This window comes from Alosa pseudoharengus, unplaced genomic scaffold (genome assembly GCF_046254945.1).
Source record: "Alosa pseudoharengus isolate Yale_2024_CS ecotype anadromous, Long Island Sound unplaced genomic scaffold, YU_APseudo_1.1 YU_APseudo_1.1_scf_5, whole genome shotgun sequence".
In the NCBI taxonomy this organism is placed as follows: domain Eukaryota; kingdom Metazoa; phylum Chordata; class Actinopteri; order Clupeiformes; family Clupeidae; genus Alosa; species Alosa pseudoharengus.
The window spans coordinates 30,533,065-30,544,858 of record NW_027468837.1 but is presented as its reverse complement, the minus strand read 5'-3'; the positions used below and the strand labels follow the sequence as shown (position 1 = coordinate 30,544,858).

General features: G+C 38.9%; 1 pseudogene; it reads left to right on the top strand.

Moving 5' to 3' along the window:
• Positions 1-3,160: 3,160 nt before the first annotated feature.
• On the top strand, positions 3,161-10,102 carry LOC143104886 (myosin heavy chain, fast skeletal muscle-like; annotated as a pseudogene).
• Positions 10,103-11,794: the final 1,692 nt, after the last annotated feature.

Sequence of the window (11,794 nt, the reverse complement as noted above, 5' to 3'; positions counted from 1 at the left end):
TCACCCGTCAAGTAAAGTGTTACTGTCAGATCAACCATCTTGAGTTGACACAACTTAATCGCCTCATTTAGCTAACTTATTGTATTATGTTAAATCAACTCAAAATTCCAAGGCAACCAGGTTACACACATTTTTAAAGGTGTGTACCCCTCCTATGGCCCAGCAAATGTTATATAAAACACTGGCAAGACATTTTTGTTTCACAATCAATCATTTCAGAATAAAATAGATAGATAGATAGATAGATAGATTGCCTGATTGATTGATTGATTGATAGAATAAAAAGGTTAGTCAATCCTACCAACCAGCACACAAGTGCAGTGGGTAAACATTTTAAGTTTGCTGGGCCTTATTGACACTAAAAACATGTTTCTTTAATTAGCCATGTGAAGGGAAACATTCCAAATTTGAGTGGTCAACTTTTCAGCACATGTCCACATATCAAATGAAATAACAGACCGAAATGGACATTTGCCTTCTTCACAGGGAAGATAATGTCAGCTCAAAGTAAGGGTGTGCATGCCAGCTAGCAAATATGTAGCCTAACAGTGATGCCATGTTATTGGTTTCATTGACCTATTTCATAAGAGAGGCTATACTTGTCTTTCGACCAAATAAGTACTTATATTTCAGCTAAGCATATCAGTTATCACATTTTATTGGTTTTATTGACCTAATTTAGAACTTATGACCACATAGTTAGGTTTTTGCCAACATGATTGTGCCAAAAGAGGATTGACTTTCAAACTCAACATAAACACAAGATGCAAAATAATAAATCTTCAATTATAGGATTTATGAGATATATTAGGTAAAGGCCTTATGCCAAAGCACATAGTGAAGCGGTGATGTAGAAGCCATGTATAAAAGTGAATGGCTCTGTGATCTGGTGTACTGTACCTACATACCTATTTCTTTCTTTGGCAATTCTAATAAGCAAGTAGGCCTACATTTTATTCAGAAAGTGTTTTCCACAGAAGAACACCAAGGGATGCCCAAAAGGGAAGTACAAAAGGGTGGTTTACAAGGGATGGAAAATATAATATACAATATACGCAAGACACAATGTTCAAACACACAAGACACACTACACATTAGAAGTGCATAATAAAAACATACAAATACAGACTACAAATGAAGATGGATCTGGTAAACATGATAAATGGAGGTAGGCCATTCCAGAGTTGGGGCACGATGTGTCTTGAAAAATGTTTGGGTGACATGTGTCTTGAATAGCATGTGTTGGATATCAGTCAGATAAGCAGGAGAATGAGTTTTAAACTGGATCCTGCGTGAGCAACTATCTTTTGAGATAAAGTTATCACCATTTATTATTATTTTTCAATATTTGTCATTTAGGTGATTATCCTGACTGAATTACAGTGAAGTAACTAGGCTACAGTATTTGCTCTGAGGCATTTCCCGACTGCACATGATTATCAAATGCATATGTGCCTGTTATGTGTCAACACTATAATTCTTGCATCCAGTTAAATCTTCAAAGCACCTTTATTTTACTGTTGCCATGGGTGAATTGCCAACACAATATTACAAAGCAAATTCCAGTACATGTAGTTATCCAGTATGTAGGTTACACACTAGACTTCAGTTGAGTTCATTCATCTTACAGGCCGCAACAATGTAAGAATTGAAAAATTGAAAACAGCCTGGCAAATGTATGGATTACAGACCTATTAAACAGGTTGCTGTACTGGTATACTAACCTTTACTTTACACATATTTTGACTACTTAATGTGAATTTCTTATCTCTGAATGTATGTAGACAATTGTGTTGTGAAAAAAGGACCAGAATATGTCTATATGTAATTTACATTAAACTCAAAAATTAAACGATGCAAGACTAAATCTAAAAAGGTGGTTTTGTTTATTCTTGGACCACCAAGTTAAAAAATAATGCCTCTCATGTTTTTCTCAGGATTACAAGCATTGTGACTATTGCAACAAGATCCTTCTGACATTTCAGTTCATCTCCACAGCTAAAAGAGGCCACAGTTCACTGCTTCATAAAACCTCTCAGCAACATAAAACCTGAAAAAGAGCACACTGTTGTGGAGAATGACAAATTGCATCAAAGAAGAATATCACTAGCCATTGTTACCTCAGCAAACGTCATTTAAACAATAAACATTTGTTTCAGACCAATCAACACAATCAAACATCTTGAATTAATTTGAATTAAATACATGCCTATATGTTTTTTAACATAGGCATTAATCAACAGTGGTACATTTTGGGTAAATATTTATTGTAATGCCAACTTTGGTGACATTGTGGAGAAATGGTTGTCTGTATTTCGTATTGATGAAACCAGATATATTGAGGAGCCAAACATTTATTGATGTAAGTGTGTTGTCATGATAAAAATAATTACAGTGTAAATATCAGGCACTATGATAGTATCAAGTAGTGCATGACCATATCTAGAGTTAGTGTTTTGCTGACTGGTCACAGGGACGTCTATATAAACCTGCAGCTCTGGGCTTCCCCAAGGACTGACCCAGACCCACTGAAGGTGAGTGGCACTTCTCTGGACTACTTCAGCTCATTATGCACCATTAACGAAAAATGGACATCTCTAATTTGGACCTCTCCTGTCATAAATGCACACTGTAATATTTTAATACATATATGTTTTGCAGATCTTCTCTACCTGTCATTGCTGACTGACAACTACTTGACTGCACTCTTGACAAGAGCAAAGGTACACTAGGAGTGGGGGCTATTCCAATAGGATTAAACTGAGATTTCAATGAGCCTCATTTAATAGATGCTTAAGATGAACTTTGATATATTTGGCAAAGGAGTGCATGAACCCATACTTTGCTAGATGTTCATACAATACCAAAAGAAAAACATATGTGTATACATCTGGGAGTGGGGAGAGCAGGAAATTATGATGCCAAAGGAAATATCTGGAAAATATAGCAGTGTGAGAATGATGAGCAACTCCAGTAAAGAAGCATAGGCTATTTGAAGTAACAAAAAGAAGCATAGGCTATATGTTATTTTAAGTAACAAAAAGAAGCATAGGCTATATGTTATTTGAAGTAACAAAAAGAAGCATAGGCTATATGTTATTTGAAGTAACAAGATTTAACAAACACTTTATTTCTATCTCCTTCCATTAGAATTGTCACCATGGGGGACTCTGAAATGGAGTGCTTTGGCCCGGCAGCCATCTATCTCCGGAAACCGGAGAGGGAGCGCATTGAGGCCCAGAACACACCCTTTGATGCCAAGACGGCTTTCTTTGTAGCTGAAAAGGAGGAGATGTACCTCAAAGGGGTGCTTGAGAAAAGAGAGGGTGGCAAAGCCACTGTCAAAACTCTGTGTGGGAAAGTAAGTGATTCTGAAAATCTGCTTTAGCTGAATCTTACTCCTTCCACAATGACATGGAAAACTGATGTGTTTTTTATTAATCTGAAAATATTGTCTGGATTTCCAGATGAAATGTGTACGTGTGTTGTGTACATGGCTTTCATCACTTCATTAATCTCTGAAAATCAATATCACTGTTGATTAATGTGAAGTCCACTATATGCATAATTTAACATCATATGCATATTGATCACTTTTAGACTCTCACTCTCAAGGAGGATGAAATCCATCCCATGAATCCTCCAAAGTATGACAAAATTGAGGACATGGCCATGATGACCCACCTCAGTGAACCAACTGTGCTGTACAACCTCAAAGAGCGTTACGCAGCATGGATGATCTATGTAAGATTCACACTGAAGAACTTTCACACTGGTTCAATAATGATTGATACGTTGAATGATGTTAATGAAACTGCTTCTAATATAATCATTTTATGTGTTTTTCTTTCATTCTCATTCAGACCTACTCTGGGCTGTTCTGCGTCACTGTGAACCCCTACAAGTGGCTCCCAGTGTACGATGCTGTGGTTGTAGCTGGGTACAGAGGCAAGAAGAGAGTTGAAGCTCCACCCCACATCTTCTCCATCTCTGATAACGCCTATCAGTTCATGCTTCAAGGTGGGATATTAAAGTTATCAATACAGTATTCCTGAATGTACTAATAAAAGGAAGAATGGCAGTATGGCAACACAGCATTTCTTTTTCTTTTCAGATCGTGAAAATCAGTCCATCCTTATCACATATGTAACCATGATTGCATAAGAGCAATGTAAATCACATGCTTAAGTAATTTCTAATTTACAGTAAGAATACGCTTTTCTTACCTGTTTATCCCCAGTGGAGAATCTGGTGCTGGAAAGACTGTGAACACCAAGCGTGTCATCCAGTACTTTGCAACAATTGCAGTGGCTGGAGGATCAAAGAAAGCTGAACCAGTCCCCGGTAAAATGCAGGTGAGAAAGAAAAATTTAGCTCATTGTTGATTACGGTAAAGGTGCTAAAGATGCAGCAACTTCCTAAAATTGCCTGATGTTCTCTCTAGGGGTCACTGGAGCATCATTGCAGCCAACCCTCTGCTGGAGGCCTATGGCAATGCCAACACTGTGAGGAATGACAACTCCTCCCGTTTCGTAAGTGTTTACTTTATAGACAGATCTATTAGGTGAATTACTAATCACACTGAGATGTGCCACAGTGCTGAAAGAGGAAAATAATATATTTTCCAATACATATTACTCAGGGTAAATTCATCAGGATTCATTTCGGTACATCTGGCAAACTGGCTTCAGCTGATATTGAGACCTGTAAGTATCCCAACTCACTGATGAAAATAATATAATCAAAATAATAATGTTTCATAATGGGAAAATCACATCACAGATCTGCTGAAGAAGTCAAGAGTGACATTCCAGCTGTCTGCTGAGAGGAGCTACCACATCTTCTACCAGCTCTGCACTGGACACAAGGCTGAACTGATTGGTAGGATATGGAACAAATTAGTCAAGTCAAGTCAAGTCAAGTCTAGTCAATTCAAAGTCATGAAATTAATAGGAACATGATAATTATATTTAACCTGTGTGTGTTTATGTGTTTTTAGAGGCACTTCTCATCACCACCAACCCATATGATTTCCCAATGATCAGCCAAGGTGAAATCACCGTCAAGAGCATCGATGATGTGGAGGAGTTCATTGCTACAGATGTAAGACATCCACATAAATACTCATTTTTACATTGAAGTTGATTATGAGTCATTCGTCCTCATTCCAACTTGATCTCCTTAGACGGCCATTGATATTTTGGGCTTCTCTGCTGAGGAGAAAATAGGCATCTACAAGCTTACTGGTGCTGTGATGCATCATGGGAACATGAAGTTCAAGCAGAAGCAAAGAGAGGAGCAGGCTGATCCTGACGGCACAGAGGGTGAGATCTAAATTTTCAAGGGCTGAATATGTGAGAATTCCAGTCTTATGAACTCGGAACACTTATCACATGTTGAAATCATTAAATTCTACAGAAAGCTATTGGTTTTTCAAATGTTTTTGTTAATAATAATAATAATAATAATAATAATAATAATACAGTTATTTTGTATGGTGCTTTTCTAGACATTCAAAATAATGGTTAACAATAGTATGTTACTTTCTATTAATTTACCATGTTTATTTCTAACAATTACGTAAATGTGTCAAACAGAAATACACTGATGTTATTATTGTTCTCAATCAGAGGCTGATAAAATCGCCTACCTCTTGAGCCTGAACTCTGCTGACATGCTGAAGGCTCTGTGCTACCCCAGAGTGAAGGTCGGAAATGAGTTTGTGACCAAAGGTCAAACTGTACCACAGGTTGGTAATTATGCATATTTTCACATCAATTAAATGTGATACTGTTTATACATAATTACTTACTGCATGTGTTGTTCTTTGACTGCTTAGGTCAACAATTCAGTCATGGCTCTGTGCAAGTCAATCTATGAAAAGATGTTCTTGTGGATGGTCATCCGTATCAATGAGATGTTGGACACAAAACAGCTAAGGCAGTTCTTCATTGGTGTGCTGGACATTGCTGGATTATACTATTATTTATTGTCATATTATTACCACATCTTATTTATTGGTTAGTAAAGGTGTATAATGGTTCTGTTTTTCCAACAACAGTTCAACAGTTTTGAACAGCTGTGTATCAACTTTACCAATGAGAAACTGCAACAGATCTTCAACCACCACATGTTTGTGCTGGAGCAAGAGGAATACAAGAAAGAAAGAATTGATTGGGAGTTCATTGACTTTGGTATGGATCTGGCTGCCTGCATTGAGCTTATTGAGAAGGTGAAGTAACAGATAAAATATACTGTATGTTGATTTGTATTCAAAAGCATAAATAAAACATGTTATAATATCTTAAAACATGATTTTCTTTTACAGCCGTTTTTTACAGCAGGCATCTTCTCCATCCTTGAAGAGGAGTGCATGTTCCCCAAGGCCTCAGACACTACCTTTAAGAACAAGCTGTATGACCAGCATCTTGGCAAAACCAAATGCTTTTAGAAACCCAAACCAGTAAAGGGCAAACCAGATGCCCACTTCTCCCTGGTGCACTATGCTGGTACTGTGGACTACAACATCAATGGCTGGCTGGACAAGAACAAGGACCCACTGAACGACACTGTTGTGCAGCTGTACCAGAAGTCTTCAGTGAAACTGCTGGCCCTCCTGTATGCAGCTCATGCTGGTGCTGATGGTATACTATTTTCTTTTCTTATTTATTGTTTTTGTCAAAACCATATCTTGAGTATCACATTAGATCCAGTAGCTCAAAAAATATCACACCCTAATAATAACCAATTAAAAGGCGTTTGTTAATCAAACATCAAATATTTGGTTTCATAAATTTTAGACGCTGGTGGTGGTGGCAAGAAGGGAGGCAAGAAGAAAGGTGGTTCCTTCCAGACTGTGTCTGCTTTGTTCAGGGTGAGTAACTGGATGATTAATTTCATATATATATAAGATACTACAGCTTTAGTCTAAACGGTCTTTAAAAGAGCACTATGCAAGTTTTTACCTTAACAGGTAGTTTATTTACAAGACGATTTATACAGACAGTACCTTAAGGAATTTTACAGTTCGACGCCACGCTACGGAAGCAACTGAATCCATGCATTTCCACTGAATTATTTTTGGAATCTGATCCCTTATCATACCTGTTCGTTCATACTCGTCGCTCGACTTATCGTGACTAAATTCAAGATGGACGGTAAAATTCCTTAAGTTACTGTCTGTATAAATCGTCTTATAAATAAACTACCAGTGCTTTTTCAAAGTTCCCTATTTCTCGTTTTAAATGTCAAGGCCCTCGGAAGTCTACCAATGAAGTATGGAGCTACTTTGAGCCTCGTAAATGGTGTAAAACAGTGATTTATTTGCATGGCTAGGCCGATGCCCGAGGCACCACAACGAAACACTGTGTTGGTAGCATTGGCTAACTAGCGCCAGATTTCTGAGTGCAGGGGACAAGCCGAGGTGAGCTATGAGACATACGTTCACACTCGGTATCATGTTTCAACACACTTTAGGTCAATATCACACTGGAATTCTCCTTTAATTGAAATATAACTGCTATTGAAAGGCCAAGAACGCCCTGGCTCATGCTGTCCAATCAGCCCGTCATGACTGTGACCTGCTCAGAGAGCAGTTTGAGGAGGAGCAGGAGGCCAAGGCTGAGCTGCAGCGTGGAATGTCCAAGGCCAACAGCTAGGTGGCTCAGTGGAGGACCAAATATGAAACTGATGCCATCCAGCGCACTGAGGAGCTGGAGGAGTCCAAGTAAGACATAGTTAAAAAAAAAAGTATTTATATATAAAAAGTGTTTTGTTTTCACCCATTCAAAAGATGCTGAAATCCCATTTTATATTTCATATCTATGAAACATTTATTACTTAAAGGAAAAAACTTGCCCAGCGTCTCCAAGATGCTGAAGAGTGCATTGAGGCTGTGAACTCCAAGTGTGCCTCTCTGGAGAAGACCAAGCAGAGACTGCAGGCTGAAGTGGAGGACCTCATGATTGATGTAGAGAAAGCAAACGCACTGGCTGCCAACCTTGACAAGAAACAGAGAAACTTTGACAAGGTAAATAAAATCAGTATTTTGTTTTGCTTTTGAGTCAATATAAATGGTTATGGTTACATGTCATTTGGCATTCCTCATATCACCAGGTTCTGGCAGAATGGAAGCAGAAGTATGAGGAGGGCCAGGCTGAGCTGGAAGGTGCTCAGAAAGAGGCTCGCTCTCTCAGCACTGAGCTCTTCAAGATGAAGAACTCCTATGAAGAGTCTCTCGATCAGCTGGAGACCCTGAAGAGGGAGAACAAGAACCTACAGCGTATGTCAACATTTACATATGTATTATACCCAGAAAATAAACATACACACACAGTTATCTAAACATATCATTGTTCCTTAGTTGTTGACACTTTTGAAAAAAACATTCAGATTCATTCAAATGTTCCATACAGAGGAGATATCTGAACTAACTAAACATGTTTTGTACCCACTGATTTTAGCAAAATTGTACCTACAAGACGTACACATAACCACTGCATGAGATACAGTGGGGTCATTGTAAAAAACTTGATGATGAAAGCTTTCTCATAGCATTCAACCAAACCTTATTGTCTTTTCAGAGGAGATCTCTGACCTGACTGAGCAGCTTGGAGAGACGGGCAAGAGCATCCATGAGCTGGAGAAGGCTAAGAAGACAGTGGAGACTGAGAAATCAGAAATCCAGACAGCACTGGAGGAAGCTGAGGTAAGACAATTACCAGCTACATCGTTTCTAAAATCTTTAATTGTTCTTTTTTATATAGTAAATTCAAACTTTGTGTCCAATAGGGCACACTTGAGCATGAGGAGGCCAAGATTCTTCGAGTCGAACTGGAGCTTAACCATTAACCACTGACTCCATGCAGAGCACTCTAGACTCTGAGGTCAGGAGCAGAAACGATGCCCTGAGAATCAAGAAGAAGATGGAGGGAGACCTCAATGAGATGGAGATTCAGCTCAGCCATGCCAATCGCCAGGCAGCTGAAGCTCAGAAACAGCTCAGGAATGTCCAGGGACAGCTCAAGGTACCAAATGACCCCACCCCACTCCCCAAATCACAGTTTTAAACCTAAAATGCTTTTTTTAACCAATATAATTTCACACAGGATGCCCAACTGCACCTTGATGACGCTCTTAGAGGACAGGAAGACATGAAGGAGCAGGTTGCAATGGTGGAGCGCAGGAACACCCTAATGCTGGCTGAGATTGAGGAGCTGAGAGCTGCCCTGGAGCAGACAGAGATAGGCCGCAAAGTGGCTGAGCAGGAGCTGGTGGATGCCAGTGAACGTGTTGGACTGCTGCATTCACAGGTACTCAACTAGAAAAACAAATTGTTATTGCTCTACATGATCTGCTTCTAAATGTCACTCAACACTAAATCGGATGAAAATTTTCATAACTCCATGTAGGATGTTTCTGTACATAAATGTAAGCACTGTGGCAGTAGTAATGCAATATTTACATGTAGAAAATGTACTCTTGTACCCTTGATACTCAAGTACTTTTAAAAACAAGTACTTCTACTTTTACTAGTAGACATCTGACTGTTGTACTTTTACTTGTACTTGAGTAAAATTTAGCAAAGGGTATCTGTACTTTTACTCAAGTAATGAAGCTGTGTACTCTGTCCGCCTCTGGTAATGAGTAATGATGAATTAGTCATTTTAACCTCTAACTGTGACAACTTTGAAATTGCGGATTGACATCCATCATTGCCTATAATTTTTACAAACTGATTTTTTTTCCGGATCACCAGGAATAACAAACGATGTCTGTCCAACCAAGGAATCATAAAATATGAATTCCCCAATAAAGCAAATGAATATAAAATCTATTATGATGTTCTTTCTTATTCTTAAATTCATCTTCAGGTTTCATATTAAAACTTACAGAGGCTCTGAGAAAAATACAATCTAATCCACCAAACTAACAACATGGACTTGGCATACTGCGCTTACATGTACCACACAGTGCACTTTTTTCCCCTTCTCTCTCAATCTATTCATTAAATTTTTTCTAAATATCTCTTTCTTTATCCTTATAAAAATAATCTTATAAATTGTTGGTGATCTCTCAGGACATCCCTGCACAGGAAAGCTGAGCAGCTAAATGTCATTTCACTACATGTTTTACAACAGTATCTCTATGTACAGTTTGACAAATAATTGACAGTGAAATGGTTTATTTGATTGGGCTACTGATCAGAGGAGTCTTTTTGGCTGATTAAAGACCAGATGTGCTGCACCATTCTGAATCAACTGTAATGGTCATACTACACAAGCAAGTGGGACAGCTAACAAGGTACAGTAGTCCAAGGTACAGCTAACAATAGTCCAGTATGGATAAAACGATGGCCTGCACAAGATGTTGTGGCATATTATGTCAAATAAGATCTGATCTTCAATTGTGACACCCAAGTTATGTGCCGATTTAATCAGTGAAGATGAGCTACACAGAAACACCAGCACAAGTATAAATCCTCCCAACGGCGTAGGCCACGTGCATAGTTGGCGGCATAGGCTCTCTGTATGCATTACTAGTTTATTATTACCAGTGCGCAGCAAAGCGACAGTCATATAGGTTTAGCCAGTTTTTTCTTCAGGGTTTGTTTTTTTCTTCAGTAATATTTGTCAACAATTCCCGGGACAATGAAAGACCGGGGTGCACAAAACTTGGTGGGCATGTAGCCCCACAAGAATGACACGGAACCATTGTTTGCAGGCAAGGCAAGCAGGCAAGCAGGCACACACACACACATCCCATTACTCCCCCCACACACACTCATAACTGAACATGCACACACACACATGCAGACACATAAAACACACACACATGCAGGCAAGCAGACACATGCACAACAAACCAGCACTCATCCTAAACAGGAGCTCCGAACAGGTGTTTGCTCCAGGTGCACCAGAACATGCATCCTGCAGCAATAAGTGAGTACTCTCTGGCTGGACTATCATAACCATGAGAAATACAATCAATATAAATCAAACAAAAGCTCTGGTGTGAGGGGACTAACTACTAATCTGATGATGAATGATAGATATTAAAGTCAATGACCAAAAATAGCCTGATCACTTTAATCCAAGCCATGTGTTCTATGGCCCTCTCTCTGTCTGTGCATGGAACCTGTTGTCTTTATCAGGTTCTTGGTGAAGTTGGGGACACCTGACAAAATTCTCCAGTTCCTGCTCTTCTCAATGAACCTGGACACTCCAGATGACCAAAAGGGTGTCACTTCATGTGTGAAGGCAGCTAGTGTGAAACTCAGAGAAATATACCAGTTACATTGTAGATGTCTGAAATTGCTCTGATTTTTTACATGATAATGATAAAAAAAAATGTAGTTAGTGTTTCCAGAGTGACTATGAAAGTTGTTTTCCTGTCTTTTTCTGCAGATCCATTTGTGTACAGTTTCCTGCTCAAATATTATGTATTCATGACATCTGAAGAGCTATGCTCTGCCCTGCTGAAGTAATATCCTTCCAAAACAACTGCCACTGACTGATCATTGCTTAATAGTAAGATTTTAGACATAAGCTGCTACACTATAGAACTTCCATATATAGTTTAAGTTTGCTGTGTTTCTGAAAGGAAAGCAAAGCAGGTTTGGTTAAGTCAGAGGTCACACTTCCTTAACAAACGTTTCACTCTCCATTCTGAGCAATCAGTGGACACTGGGCTGGTGTAGGTCAAAGAGAGAATAATGACGCTGGTCATCCAGTGGGTGGCACTGTATGGTCTTATCCTGCTGGACAACCCTGCAGTGGTTCACTTCTTGGAGGTA